Source organism: Octodon degus, unplaced genomic scaffold (genome assembly GCF_000260255.1).
Source record: "Octodon degus isolate 3935 unplaced genomic scaffold, OctDeg1.0 scaffold00084, whole genome shotgun sequence".
NCBI lineage: Eukaryota > Metazoa > Chordata > Mammalia > Rodentia > Octodontidae > Octodon > Octodon degus.
Window position 1 is genome coordinate 10,770,630 of NW_004524660.1, and position 1,453 is coordinate 10,772,082.

The 1,453-nt window shown below is 46.9% G+C and overlaps 1 protein-coding gene across 1 annotated transcript in view; it reads left to right on the forward strand.

Moving 5' to 3' along the window:
- The first annotated feature begins 84 nt into the window (after positions 1-84).
- The window catches only part of Extl2 (exostosin like glycosyltransferase 2), a 16,194-nt gene continuing 14,825 nt past the window's right edge, over positions 85-1,453 (forward strand). The window contains exon 1 of the mRNA XM_023721734.1: positions 85-237. The gene's annotated coding sequence lies outside the window, so the exon portion shown is untranslated. The remainder of the gene's footprint in view (positions 238-1,453) is intronic.

A 1,453-nucleotide genomic window follows, 5' to 3' on the forward strand; every position in this document is an offset into this window, starting at 1 on the left:
CAGGCGGGCAGCGCGGAGGCCTGGCTTCCGGAGGCGGCTGGGCGGGTGCCCGCCGACCGGAAGTGGGCGTCTCCGGGAGCGCGCGGCTGGCGGCCCCGGAGGTCGGCGTGGCTCGGGGGCGCGCGCTTTTTGGCTGCAAACCGACGGCGGCGAGCGCGTCCCACGCCCCTCCCGCTGTGCGTTAACCGAGCTGCAGGCGAGCACATCGGCCGCCCCGCTGGAACCTCTGCGCCCGAGGTGAGGAGACCGCGGAAGGCTGCAGCGCTCGCTGGGTGTTTTCCAGGGAGGATGTATTCAGCGTTGGAACTTGCGTGGATTAGTAATTCGGGGGTTTGATTTTGAAAATGTAATGTCGTTATTCCACAATCTTAAAAATATTCACGTTTTTATACAGCTATGTCAAATTGCTAGGCTCCTCAAATTAAGTTCTGGGAAGTTTTTGTGTTTGCTTTTTTTGCGTTATTTTATCATTTTAATTTAAACAAATACTTTTAAATGGTAGTGTCTACTTTTTAAAGGAAGCTTTTGGGGCTAGGGACGTAGCTCAGTGGTAGCGTGCTTGTGTAGCACATGCAAGGCTCTAGGTTCAAGTCCCAGCACCGCCAAATAAAATGAAGAGCGCGTTTGTATTTGCACCAGACTCTGAATTTCGCTCTGCTGCACTGCTAGAGATACCTTACTTGGGTTCAAACTAGGTAGATTAATGATAAATATTTCCATTGCAAGTGGCTTTTCTTCAGAACGGCTTTATTTTCAGGAAGGTATGACTGGAAGAGGGAAATAATCGAATCTCAGCAACTAATTTCCAGCATTCTCTTAACTCACCAGTGTCAGCTGCCATTTGAGCCTGTGTTTTTCTGTTCTGCCTTTGAAAATAAATTCTTTTCTCTTGTACCGCCACAAACCTGAAATTACTCAGCTGATTTACAGAGAAACCTCTTACCCTTTTTCAAAGAGTTTCATAATTTTTTTTTTTTTTTTTCGGGATTGAACTCAGGCCCTTGCCCTTTCCCTTGCCAGAGAAGCGCTTATTCTACTGAGCCGTCTCCCCAGCCCTGGAAATGTGTTAGAGAAATTGAAGTTTATTTTCCATTGGATCAGTTTCCAGAGACTCAAATTTTCCCACTTCGCACCCCAAGGAGGGAGATAGGTACTCTAGTAAGGACCTTCTCCTTTCAAAACATGACAATGCCACATTGCAATTTTCAGGCTTGGACAGCATGAGGGCCATATTCAGTACTAAAGGCATTCTTTCAGTATGAAATGTAAACAGAAGTTTAAATCTGGAAGAGTCGTGTAACTAGAAAATGTTCCTCTGCCCCATTTCTTTTGTTATCTTGAATACTAGTCTCATACCTGTATGCTAACCCATGTGTTTTCAGGTGAAGGTCTGAGTCATTCACTGAGGAATCACTTAGTGAGTATGGACCACAGGCCAGGCTCTGCAGACTCC